This window comes from Gopherus evgoodei, chromosome 1 (assembly GCF_007399415.2).
Source record: "Gopherus evgoodei ecotype Sinaloan lineage chromosome 1, rGopEvg1_v1.p, whole genome shotgun sequence".
Classification (NCBI taxonomy): domain Eukaryota; kingdom Metazoa; phylum Chordata; order Testudines; family Testudinidae; genus Gopherus; species Gopherus evgoodei.
The window spans coordinates 214128152-214141473 of record NC_044322.1 but is presented as its reverse complement, the minus strand read 5'-3'; the positions used below and the strand labels follow the sequence as shown (position 1 = coordinate 214141473).

At 43.3% G+C, this 13322-nt stretch overlaps 1 protein-coding gene across 1 annotated transcript in view; it reads right to left on the bottom strand.

The window, feature by feature from the left end:
- LOC115635766 (3 beta-hydroxysteroid dehydrogenase/Delta 5-->4-isomerase-like) overlaps window positions 1-12582 on the bottom strand; it is a 38049-nt gene extending 25467 nt beyond the window's left edge. The window contains exon 1 of the mRNA XM_030534948.1: window positions 12419-12582. The gene's annotated coding sequence lies outside the window, so the exon portion shown is untranslated. The remainder of the gene's footprint in view (window positions 1-12418) is intronic.
- Between the last annotated feature and the right edge of the window lie 740 nt (window positions 12583-13322).

Sequence of the window (13322 nt, the reverse complement as noted above, 5' to 3'; positions counted from 1 at the left end):
AATGGTATTCAATTAGCTCCTATAGGCCCTACTCACTGTTTGGGCCCCCACTGCCCGGGTACTTATATGCTAAATAGTCAAGACAGACAAAGGGCTGTAGAAAGTGACAAGTGAAATATTAAAAGGTACCAGACTTGGTAGTTGCTTGTCTGTTTTTATATGTTATCATGTATCAAAAAATCTATGTGAAAGAAAGTTATTTAGGTTGACAAGAGAAACACTTGAAAGTTAGGAAATGCCAGAATGAAGAAAGTTTGTGCAGCCTTACTTCACTTCCCATATGTAGGCATTATAATACAGTCTTTGATTACACGAGCACATGCTGCCTCATTCAGTGCACAGGATGGATGGGGCTCAGAAAGTGAATGAGGCAGTTTTCAATGTTTCTTTTTACCCTGCCTTTATGCAATGTGTAAGGCCTTATTTACTGCACAGCTCCCAAGCCCTGCACTGAATATGGACTTAATTGCTTTGTGGGCTTGCCTGTGGCACTCATCACCAGGGTATTTGAGCCTCACAAACATTAATGAATTTACCTTCACAATTTCCAGCTGAGATACCAGCGGGCTGCTATTCCCATTTTATAGATGGCTAATTGAATAAGGTACAGATAGATTAAGGTTAAAATTTACAAAAAGCTCCACTAACTTTTGGGCTATTAGTGATTGCACCCCAACTTGAGGCCTTGGGTTGATTTTTCAAAGTATTTTGCATTTTTATAGTATTTCATATGTTCAAAACAGGGTCCAGACATTAACTAATTAACACCAGAACATCCCTGGCCACTAGAGGTGGGGAGAATATTATTATCCACATTTTATAGATTGGGAAAGTGAGACAGAAAGATGAAGTGAATTGATCAGGGCCACAAGGTGAATCAGTGGCAGAGACAGGACCTATCTGACTCCAAGGCCTCTGCTCATTAAGGCAGTATAATCTTTAGGAATGTCAGAATGGCTGAGCATCAACTCTGTCCATTGAGTTCAGACACAGATGTGTGCACTTAGCTCCTCTTCAAATCGGGTCCCAGGAGCTTTGCATTGGGCATCTAGAAAGTGAGGAGCACACAACTGATGGCCTCCTGCAAAAATTTTGAATTAAGTGATCCAGTCTCACTAACAGCTCTCCATCACTAATTAGTCTAGCAAAGGCTGGCCACGGGGACAAAGTTTGGAAGCCCTGCTGGACTGTGGAATTGAGTCTCCACTAGGTGAGACTCAGATGCCCCTTGACTCCCCTTTCTCCCCTCTGACTTTTTGGCTCCATGGATCAGCTTGGGAAAGATAAAGTGTGGCTAACGTTCCAACATAACAAAGTTAAACACCACTCACAGCAAATTGTGCACATTCCCACTATATGGTATCTCCTCTCCTTTCTAACATGTTTTGGTCAGCAGTGATATAGTTAATGTAACCTTTTTGTGAAGTGAAGACATCAGCAATAAGGGCAAGGTTCAGTATCTAGGCGATCCTTTTCAACAATACAATACAGAACCAGCCTGAGCCCCCACCCAGTGACCTGAAACAATTGCACACCACCCCTGGGCGCCTCTAAGAGGCAATACTTCCCCTCTTGCAAGCACGGAGTCTGAATCTAGCAAAAACTTTTAATAAAAGGAGGGAAGTAACTCAGCATTAATTTGTGAAAACACCGCACTCGGGTTCATAAACACAAACCATGAGCAAAAGACCCACTCACAAGTAAGTTGGGCAGTGTCCTTTTCCCTTCAGGTTCTTAAGTCCAGCAGCCCAAAAGTCCCTTTAACGTGCCCGTCCCTTCTCCATACCCCACTCAATTGCTGTCCTTGGCCAGTGCGGTCCCAGAGTTCAGAGGTTCATCCACAGTGTTCACCTCCCACCCTGTGTAGAGGGGGGGCTAAAGAGGCACCTCACATGCTCCACTGCTCAAGCACTCACTTGTCACCCCAATGGCCAATTGCCACACCTCTCTGTGGCGCTCTGCTGTGGCCCTCTCCACCAGCTTCTCTGCTGACTGCTTGCCACGCCTCTCCACCAGCCAACCTACACTTGCTTGCTTCCCCTCTCCACCAGCCACCCAGCTGGTCACTCACCAGGATGTCTTCAGGGCCCCCCACTTAACACAGCTCTCAGTGATTTCAGTTGTTAGTGGGGGAGCCTCACTGTTGGTGCACACTGGGCAGTCTCTTGCAATAGAGACATTGTCTCAAAATAGGTCTAATATTTAGATCTAGATATCAGTGATTTCAGCTCTGCAGGATGTAACAAGACTCTCAATTAAATCTAAATTAGTTGTTAGCATAATATGAAGAGCAGAAGGGGCAAATAGTGTCGCAGGCAGGCAGACTGCCTGCCAGCCCAATTCATTGGGCTTTGGAACCCCTGCCCCTGCCTAGCGAGTGCCATTGAGTTGAGGGTGAGTGCCTCCATTGGGGTATGCCAGGTACAGTTCTATTGCTCTCTGTTCACACAAGGATAACAACCCTTTATTACTCCTGCCCCAATAACAACGAGACCAGGGACCCAACACCAGCCACAAGTGATCATTTGGGCAAGCAATCCCATCCTACTGAGCCCCAAGGCAGGGTGGGTGTGTCCATGCAAACAAGATCTGCTCCTAAAGTCTTTTTCCACAGCTCACCACTAGATGTCGGGGAGAGCTAATTCAGATTCTGCTTACATTAACAATGTTGTCATTTAAATGACAACTTTTCTCACATTCCCCACCCATGGGGTGGGGGTGCTGGACTCCTCCTCTCCCCCATCCCCAATCTTTCTCTTTTGAGCAGCCTGCATCTACCTCTCCACTCCATGTTCTGTCATCTACCATCCACCCAACTCCTCCCCACCAGCCTTCCTCTCTGATGTTGACTTCTGGCTCTCTCTCTCTCTCTCTCTTCAGTCTCTCACACTCAGCCTCAGTGACTTCAACTTCCATATTGATGACTGTGAGGGATAAAATTGTTTAATTAGAACCAGAACTAAGGGGGTCTCTGACACTTTACACAATTACCTTTTAACTTTTAATCTTGGGTGAAGGTATTGTGACCCTCATTGCAGTTTTTGAAGAAGAACCAGTGTTGTGATTTTTTAAGGATTTTATTATTAAATTAATAAAAACAACTAAAAATCTATTAAGATTTTCCTTAAAACTAGCTACTACAAATTTTGCTAATTATCTGTGAATTAACAATACAATTATCAAATCTGAGTTACAACTGTAAGTGAGTTAATGAATCAACAAATTGACTGTAATTTGAAATGGAGTCAACAATTGTCCAAAATCATTAAGTGAACACAATCAAGGTTTAAATCATGAAGTTAGCATAACACATGGCCAGTTCTTATACCTAATATCCCTGGAACCTTAAAAAGGCGTCATCTACTTCACAGCTCTGAGGCCCTTCAATGTCTCCCTACTACTAGGTAACCTTCATTGTCCTCTCTTTCCTTGACTAATTTCCTCTCTGTGACACTAGGTCACTGGCAGTTTCTAACTTTCCCTTTTTTGGCAAAGCAGTTTCTGTAACACTAATTTATGACCCAGATTAACCCAAAAATAATTAAATAAACATTTATTTATAATCTAAATATGCACATGCTGTTTCTTTTTGACACTCACACTCTTATTCACCCCTGAAGAGGTGTAGGGAAAAAATCAGTAATATAATGGATACCTCCACCTTAAAAATAAAAGATAGAGTTAAAGAGAAATTTAGCTCTTCAGTTTGCGTGATCTTTAGCTTTAAGGCTAGGACTTCAGGTGATGTTGTTTGGTCAGTACCATGTGCCAGCTGGCTTCCTTGGGCTCTTGGCAAAACAGGTTGACATGACCTGTGAAGCCTTGAGCTCATCCTTCCTTCAGCCAGCCTCAGGATGAGAGCGAGCAAAGTCGTCTTGTGTTATGGTGGCCCAAGGATCATATCTTCCTCCATGTTTATCTGAGTCTTTAAGGTTACAAGTTCTGGCTTTTTCTGCCCCATGGCACTTCTCTAGAGATTTTCTAAGCAAATTAATGAATTACAGACCTCATAGTCATAGTTCAATCAGAGTTAAGGGATGGGCAATTACAAATGTCCTTCCACAGATATAAAAAGAACAGGAGATAACTCCACAAATGCAGTTTTCACCCACCCAGGGTCTCAGCCATGGGTATCAATAATTGAGTTCCTCTAGGACCCTCCAGAGTCTGTGCATGATACATGACTTAGTGGCTATCACTGCTATTCTTCACTCACTTCCAGGCACACATATTTTCACTCTCAGCACTTTTAAAAAACATCCAAAGACTTACTGGCAACATTGAAGTGTTATAATTTTAACCAAATGAGAAGTCACCTCCTGGTAACAGAGCTGACTCATAGCCTAGTAATATACAGCTTACTCAAGCAGAAAAATTAAAAGTTAGCAAAAAACAAGAAAATAGTAGTTTCTGTAACCAGGCCTCACTCAGATGGCTTAAAATAAGCCATGTGGACCCCACCACTGCTATGCACTACAAGTTCCATTGTGCATTTTGATCTAGTGCTCAAAGCACACTACAGAACTTTTACTGTGTTGCAGTTGTGTCCACATGGCCATTTAGTGTGCAGCAGGCTGGTGCGCTGTAGATTGACACCCTAGCTTGCTGCACACTACAGCCCCATAAGTCCTCAAGTGAATTCCATACCATAATCTCAGCTGACTTTTTGTCACCTTTGATTCAATCCTCCACCTTCCTCTTTTCTCTCTGCACAGGAGAGATTTCTTCGAAGAGAAGAATTGACAAAATCTTCCCATCAGTTTATCTTCCCTTCCCTCTTTCCTCCTGCAATGCTCTTCTCCTTCTTCTTCCCACACAGATGCAGACGTTTCTCATCTATTCACCTCCTCTAACCCTTCCACTTGCTCCAGTGATCCCATCCCATCTTCTGGCATGCCTACTCTCATCCCCTCTCTTACTCTGGTCTTTATAACCTTTCACTCTCCCTTCGCTCTTTTCCCTTATACTATAAAAATGCTTTAGTCTTTCCCATATTAAAAAAAAAATCCCATGACTCTACTTGCTTCTCTAGCTATCACCCCATCTTCCCTCTGCCCTTTCATCTCTATGCTCATTGAATTAACTGTTTACAGTCACTGTCTGGGATTTCTCAGAAGCAATTCCATCCTAGACCCTCTCCAATCCGGCTTTCACCCCCAGTACAGCACTGAAACAGCTTTTGCCAAAGTCTTCAATGGCTTTTTCCTAGACCAGGAGTGGGCAAACAATGGCCCACGAGCCAGATCTGGCCCACGAGCCATTTTAGGCCAATCTGCAAGCTGTACCATGTGGCTCGGCAGTTGGCAGCGCTCTGGCTGGGGCCCTGGGACAGGGTCGCACCACGTGGCTCCCGGAAGCCATGGCATGGCCCCGCTCTGGCTCCTATGTTCTCCAATGGGAGCTGCAGGGGCAGTGCCTGCAGATGGGGCAGTGTGCGGAGCTGCCTGGCCGTGCCTCCACATAGGAACCAGAGAAGAAACATGCCACTGCTTCTGGGAGCGTCTTGAGGTAAGCGCCATTTGGAGCCTTTACCTCTTGAGCCTCTCCTCACACCCCAATCCCCTGCTCCAGCCCTGATCCCCCTCCCGCTCTCCAAACCTCTCAATCCCAGCCCAAAGCACCCTTCTGCACCCCAAATCTCTTATTCCTAGCCCCACCCCAGAGCCCCCCCCTAGCTGGAACCTGCACCCTTTCCCACACCCCACCCCAGCCCTGATCTCCCTCCCACCCTCCAAACCCCTCGGTCCCAGCCCAGAGCACCCTCCTACACCCCAAACTCCTCATCCTCACCTCCACCCCAGAGCCAGCACATACACCCCCAGCACCCCAACCCCAATTTTGTGAGCATTGATAGTCCACTATACAATTTTTATTTCCTGATGTGGCCCTTTGGCCAAAAAGTTTGCTCACCCCTGCTCTAGACAAATCTCAGAATCAGTACTCCATCCCCAGCCTCCTTGACCTATCAGCTGCCTCTGATACAGTCGACATGCTGTTCTTCTTGAAATCTTGTCCTCCCTTGGCTTCCATTACTCTGCCTTCTCCTGATTCGCCTCCTACACCTGTAATAACTCCTCCAGTATGTCCTTTGGAGGATCCTCCTCATTTCCCCTTCAGCTTTCTGAGGGAGTTCCACAGGGCTCTGTCCTTGGTCCTCTTCTCTTCTCCCTCCGCATCTTATCTCTGCGTAATCTCATCCACAAGCACAGACCTGTCTCCTTCTGTCCAAACTAAAATCTCAGACTGTCTCTCTGTCATCTTCTTGAGAATGTCTAGCTGCAAGCTCAAACTCAGAGCTTTTATAATCTTCCCCATCCCTCAAACGTCCCCGTTAACTCTTTTCTGTATCACTGCAGACAAAACCATCACCAGGCCCATAACCTGCGCATCATCTTCAACTTGGCCCTCTCTCTAGGTCCTCCCATCTGGGCTATGTTTGAGTCTCGCAGATTCTTTCTGCCTAACATCTCTAAGATATGGCCTTTCCGATCCATCCCCACAGCTAAAACCCTCCTCCAGGTTCTGATCATCTCATGTCTCAATCACTGCAACAAGACCTTTTCTCTGGCCTTGATCAATGCAGTCTTCTCCACTCAGATCTATTCAGAATGCTGCTGCAAAGAGCATTTCCCTAGCCTACCTGCTTTGATCTTGTCAACCCCTCTCTTTGCATCCCTCCACTTGCTTCCCTGTCTCGATCACATCACACATGAGGCACTTGTCTTCATGTTCAAGACTCTTCACAGCCTTTCCCCACCCTGCCTGGTGTTGCTCAGTCAATATCAAGAGGTTGACTCCTGCGTCTGGTCAGCTCATGATACTAGTCTCTTTCATCCACTTGTTAAATTTTCAAACAAGCACCTTAATGCTTTCTCCCAGGCTGCCCCATGTGGTTGGAAAATACTCCCCATAAAGATCCTCAAACCCACTTAATTTTTCTCCTTTAAATCCCTCCTTAAAACTCTCCTTTGCCATGATACCTACAAAAAAACTTGAGAAAGGTTAAGCTGAAACCTATCATTTAAATCAGCTTCTGTACCAAGTGACTGGAGGATAGCTAATGTGACGCCAATTTTTAAAAAGTGTTCCGGAAGCTGGAATGGGTGATAGGGGATGGATCACTTGATGATTACCTGTTCTGTTAATTCCCTCTGGGCACCTGACATTGGCCACTGTCGGAAGACAGGATACTGAGCTAGATGGACATTTGGTCTGACACAGTATGGCCGTTCTTATGCCGCTGGTTCACTGGGACCAATGCCTACCAATACTGTCTCATTGTTTCCTTGTATTCCCCTGTCTGTCTTTATTCATTTGTTATCTCTTGTCTTGTGCTTAGATTGTAAACTCTTTGGGGCAGGAACTATTTTTCTGCTCTGTACTTGTACAGCACCTAACACGATAGGTATATGACTGAAGCACCATGGTGCTAGGGGGTAACCATAAAAATACTCATTGAAGTTCATGGTGTTCAAAGCAATTGTTTAAGGCTTTCTGCTCACACATGCATGAGTTACAGTCACTTCCCACTTTGAAGGATTTGCTTCACAGCCATAACATTTAGATCTTTATTTGTTTTAAAAAACAGAAGCTGAGAAACCAGAGAGCAAAATGGCTCCATAAAAAGCATGCCAGGTTTCTGACCCAAATCAAGTGTGTGTCCTGTCTGGAGGTCCTGCTCTGTGTATCTGGGCTATTGCTGTGAGTTGCTGGTTGGCACATGCACAGTGCTGAGGGATTTTGGCAGCAAGCCAGAAACAAGGTCTGTGGTGTGAATCACGGAAGGGAAACAGGGGTTTTCTGCAGTTAATTATGTAGCCAGATCTGAACAGATTTCCATGAGACAAACAAGCAAATAGTAGGATCGCTTACAGCATATGACCCAAGAAGCAAAGCCTGAAACAAAAGTTGTTTGTAAGAAGAAATGGAGGAAATAAAAGAGAAGAGCAGAGCAACAGGAACGGAGAAGGGCCTCGGTGCCCAGCAGTGAGTGGTATAAGAATGGGCTACTTTAGTGGGAACAGGATCAGGCCCGCAAGAGACTGTCACAACTTTTACTCAGCCATGCTGGCCCCTCCCTACCCTTACTTTCCTGTGTGGTTCTGCTCAGGTTGTGACTCCAGCCCCGAAAGGAGAGCAAAGGCTACTCACTCAATACTCCCTGCTACAATAAGAGGGACAAAGAGCTGGGAGAGTTGGGGCTCCCCCTACTTGCTGGCCAGAGTAGCTGATGGGTGCATAGGTGCAGTAAGCTGCTTCATGAGTAAGAATAAAGTAACTTACTTCCCCCCAGAACTAGGAAAGAGTATAACTAATGTCCAGAAAGACTCTGGATAATGAGCAGAACAGCATGTGTAATAAAACAAATGAGTGACTGTGACACTCCCCAGGGATACTCAGGGTTGTGAGGTACTTTGCCACGACCTGACATTGGCACGAAGGAGTTTGGGCCTGCTGTGATTCAGCTCCCTGAAACCAACAGCCTCTGGTCCCACCAGCACTGACTTCCTGGTCTCTGCAGACCGCTTAGTGGTCAGTACACACCAACCCCCACGTTCTTAGAGTGCTCCCGGCAGCATTTAGCTCCTGTCACTGGACACTCACAGTAATTAGCAGGTAAGCTGTCCCCCTAGCGACAGTGTACACACAGCTTAACTGCTACAGCTCAGGCTCTGGTCCTTTATAACAACACAGCACTGGCATCCACCGATAGTGAGAACAAACATAAGTTTATCACAAAGATTAAGATTTAAAGAGATAGTCAGCAAGGAGAACAAGAACAATAAGTTGCATGTAAAACAAAAAGGTACAACCTGTTTCTTAGGGTACATCTACACTATAATGTAAACCCAGGGTGAGTGGGACTCGAATCAGTAGACGGTGGATTTGATAACTTAGGGCTTGAACATCTACACTGGTTTCTAGCCCTAGGTTAAGAATATTTTAACCTTGGCCTGAACCCCAGGCTCCAGTGTCCACACAGACCCAGGGATTCACCAGTACTTTCCCACTGTTTTATGCCAATCTGGAGCAGCCCAAATTGACCAGATCATACTGGCCAGGTAAACTGTATTTACAGTTGTTTTGCATTGCCAGAGAAGCACAAAGCATCCGTAGTGTACACTTCATTTTCCTCTGATCTCCTGCCCTCAAAATGTCCCTCGCCTCTTGCATCTCCCAATATTTCTGAACTCACACATCTCCGTTGCCCCATTTTCCTGCATACCTTCCCCCACCTTTTGCATCTCATATTCTCCTGGCATATGCCTCTAGTTTCTCCCTCTTACTCTCTCTGTTGAGTAGGGCTGGTGTAACAGGTAGCATTTGAAAAGATATATTGAGGATTAGTTATCATTTTTGCCATTAACGTTAATAACTGAAAGTTTATCTGTCAGCAGAGGCTGGTGAATAACAATTATCTTCAGGGAAACTCCCTATTTGCTTTCTTTCAAAAGGGCTTCCATGTTCCATTGTTCTTAGTGGAACATTGGTCAAGGCCAGAGAAAACTCAGGTAAGGTGCTCTTTTTCAAAATGGCCACCTTGCTCCATTGTTTCCAGTGAGAGTGAATCATAGAATCATAGAACCACAGAGTAAGAAGAGACCATAAGGGTCATCTAGTCTAAACCGCTGCCAAGATACAGGGTTTGTTGTGTCTAAACCATCCAAGACAGGCGACTATCCAGTCTCCTTTTGAAAACTGCTAGTGAAGGAGCTTCCATGACCTCCCTAGGCAGCCTGTTCCATTGTCCTACTGTTCTTACAGTTAGGAAGTTTTTCCTGAGATTTAATCTAACCTGCTATGCTGTAGCTTGAACCCATTGCCTCTCGTCCTGCCCTCTGTGGCAAGAGAGAACAACTTTCTCCATCTTTTTTATGGAAGCCCAAAGACCACTATCATGTGTCCCTCGCATCTCCTCTTTTTCAAACTAAACATACCCAATTCCTTCAGCCTTTGCTCATATGGTTTGCATTCCATTCCTTTGATCATCTTTGTCTCTTTTCTCTGGATTCTTTCCAGTTTCTCTACATCCTTTCTATACAGCGATGACCAAAATTGGACACTGTACTCCAGCTGAGGCCTAATCAGTGCTGAGTAGGGCGGTACTATCACCTCCCATAACTTGCATGCCATGCCTGTTAATGCAGCCTAAAATTGCATTTGCTTTTTTTGCAACAGCATCACATTATTGGCTCATGTTGAGGTGGTGATCCACCACAACTCCCAGATCCTTCTCAGCTGTGCTGCTGCCAAGCCAGTTATCCCCCATTCTGCATTTGTGCATTTGGTTTTTCTTTCCTAAGTGTAACATCTTACATTTGTCTTTGTTGAATTTCATTTTGTTGTCTATAGCCCACTTCTCCAATTTAGCAAGATCCCTCTGAATTTTAGCTCTAGCCTCCAATGTGTTGGTAATCCCACCCTGCCCCCCCCTCAGCTTTGTGTCATCTGCACATTTTATCAGTATGCTCTCTATTCCTATATCTGAGTCATTAATAAAGATGTTAAATAATATCGGATGCAGAACAGATCCCTGTGAAACCCCAGTTGAGCCTTCTCTCTAATCTGACATCATCTCATTAATAGTTACTCTTTGCTTGTGGTTGTTTAATCAATTATGTAACTGCTTAACTGTAGTTCCACTGAGCCTGCATTTCCCCAGCTTATTTATCAAAGTGTCTTCTTGTTAAGAGCAGCCTGTGGCTTGAATGCTATTAAAAACAATAGGAGATAGTTGCCCTTCTCAAAATGGCCACCTAATTGTGGGCAACGTCTGACCTCAGTCCTGTTGAGAACAATGGGAAATAGTACCTATAAGAGCTAGGAGTACCTATAAGGTCATTTAAATATTAAAAAATGTGGTTTCATTCCAATTCTGAACAAAACACAAACATTTTGAAATGCTTTGTAAAAGGAAATGGAGTTGCTTCAGGGCAGTCCTCATAATGGGCTGTTTCAGAGCCACAACTCCTGGAAGTCCTGGGAGCCTGACTGCCAGAAGTCAAAGCCTGGAATCCCAGGCTTCCCAAAAAAATCATTAAGTGGGCTGTCGAGATGGGCAGGTGATATGGCAGGAAACCAGGCAGGTTCCATCAGAACTTGGCAAATTCCGATGAAAAAATGTTTAACTGGGATTTTCAAGTCAATTTTAGTAACTGTTTGGAAAGAGGGGGGTTCTATATGGAATTCTCTGTAGTATAACATTATTTATCAGGCCCTACTGAGGAAGAAGCTAAATAATGTCAAGGCACACTTGGCCCAAGTCAAAACAGTCCTTTCTCTCTCTCTTGGTTTATCAAAAAATCAAATAAAATATTAAATGAAAATGAACATAATGCCTCAAGTGCTGTAGACACGGCAAGCTAGAGCCACAGCTGATGTAAATCTGCATCAAATTTACTTTGATTTACATGAGCTGAAGTTTCTGCTTGCCAAGACACAGCAAATTACCCAACTAATTCACAGACTTCTTTGGAAGGGATAGAAATCCATGTTAATAATAAAAATCTCCATACATCCACATTTTCAGAAGGACTAGCGCTTCCAGATAGTATACATAATATTAAAGTGGGCCTGTGATTTTATATCTTTTTCAGACTGTCTATTCCATATGCTCACTTTAAACTGGATTAAAATTGAACCAATTCATTTTAATTTCTTGTGGTTTGATGTTTGGAATAAAATAACGGGTTGAGGGAAAGGTTTTATTTGTTAACATTTTAAGATTGGAGGAAAATGTCCTGTCGGTGTAGACCAGAGATATTCAATTATTTTTTGTCAAGGTCCAGAATCCAGAGAAACATTTTTTACAGCGCAAGTTCCCCTGTTCAACAAACACATACAATGCTATATGTTAATAATACACCCCACTGCTTATATTTTTAGTGTATTTAATGAAAAATAAGATCAAACCACTGTATAACTTAAAAATAACCTCCACGAAAGATGTAATAAATTACATCTGAGACTTTGAGAAAGTGCACAGATAAAATGTCAAATAGTTGCAAGCATTAGCATTAAAACACTTTCAGACAACTGTCCTAAGTTTTGAATTTGTTTTGAGTTTAAAAGAGTATTAACTTTGGTTTTGTCAAATACAATTATTGTAGGCATGTATGTATATAGCTAGATAGATAAATATACTCAAAACTTTCAAGCCTTTTGTGGCTTATTTAATATTAGTATCAGAGTCTGAAAGAAAATAACACTTAGTACACATGAACTCTCTGTCTTAGCTTCATGATTCAAGTCTTTCCAATAACAAATACACACATGCAAATATTTAGCAAAAAAATCATGAATAATTACTGTGAAATACCTGTTAAAACTGTCATATCACTACTAATAATGTAATTGTATATGGCAATACAAATATAAAATAAAATATATGTGACTAATGTATAATTATAATACTCACTCTCAGTGGAAAACGTGACAGGTCTTCTCCTGGACAAGGGCCTTGATGATTGGAATGATTTCAGTCAGAGGCAATTGAACAGATGATTATATGTCAAAATGTAGTGATTATGCAATTTAATGTTGTTCATTGTTCAGAATGCCGAGTGATACATATATGTTGACCCAAACATAATCCAGATGTTAAATGCCACCATCTTCAAATGTGGATACTTGGAGTCCAGCACAAGGGTTGTCCAGAGAGTTTCAGATGTAGTTTCAGTGTGCCACACCCTAAGCTCTTCATCTGCTTGTAAATCAGTAAGCTCCAGCTGTAATTTTGCTTTTTCAACATCTGGAAATGATGCTTTTGCTTGATTGCCATTTGCTTGTACCAGAGATGTGTTCCTTACAAACAGGATGACGTCTTTAACATTTTTAAATTCTTGGAACCTCTGCTGGAAGTTTTGAAGATGCCCGTCCAGAAATGACGCCATCTGATTCATTATTTAGCAGTGTCGGGAACTGCAGCTTCTCTCCGGTTTCCAAATCACTTTTGCAGAGACTCAGTTTGTTTTCAGATGAAGTGACACTGCTGTGTAGATCCACTACACTGAGATTTTGTCCCTGTAGCTTTAAGTTGAAATAATTGAAGTGACCTGTGAAATCAACAAGGAAGGCCAGGATGCTCAGGCTTATGGCATCCGTCAAAAATACATGTAGCTCTTCTGCCTTTTCCCCTGGAACATTAGTAGATATTCTTCCACATGAACTTAAATTTCCCACAGGCTTCTTAGTACTTGCCCTCGGCTTAGTCAGCAGACATCATTATGAATCAACAAGTCATAGTAATCAGCAGATACCTCTGAAAGAAAGCTTTGGCACTGTATGTGTTGCAGGATTGACTTGGACTGAAGGAAGTTGAC